This window comes from Canis lupus, chromosome 26 (assembly GCF_003254725.2).
Source record: "Canis lupus dingo isolate Sandy chromosome 26, ASM325472v2, whole genome shotgun sequence".
Lineage (NCBI taxonomy): Eukaryota > Metazoa > Chordata > Mammalia > Carnivora > Canidae > Canis > Canis lupus.
The window spans coordinates 30,195,602-30,196,060 of NC_064268.1; positions in this window are offsets into that span (position 1 = coordinate 30,195,602).

Consider the following 459-nt stretch of genomic DNA (forward strand, 5'->3'; position numbering starts at 1 on the left):
AAGGGATACAAGTGGTATTTAAAGCCAGGAGCCTGGGCGAGATCACCCAGTGATCTAGGGCTCAGGCCTGGGCACACGGACACAGCGATCTGGTGGAGGGAAGGGTCCTTAGGAAGACACGGAAGAGAGCAGCGAGGGCGCTGGACCTTCAGGGCCACGTGCCCCCGAGCCGCCAAGGCGAGGGGCCCGGAGGCGGTGGGGGCTGGACGGGCGGGGATGCTGGGCACGCAAGGAAGCAGAGATGAGGCCGAGACTGGTGGGACTCGCGGTGCCAGGCCTGAGAGGCCGGGGCGGGCTCGAGCAGGGACGGACGGGGCCGCGGCTGGTGAGCACGTGGAGGGGTCCCGAGCCCGCCTCCCGCGGCCACCTGACCAGGACCCGAGCCCCAGGACCCACCGCACCCCGTGCCCATGCGCACTCGGCTCCAGACGCCGCGCTTCCGGTCCGCCCTGCGCCCGC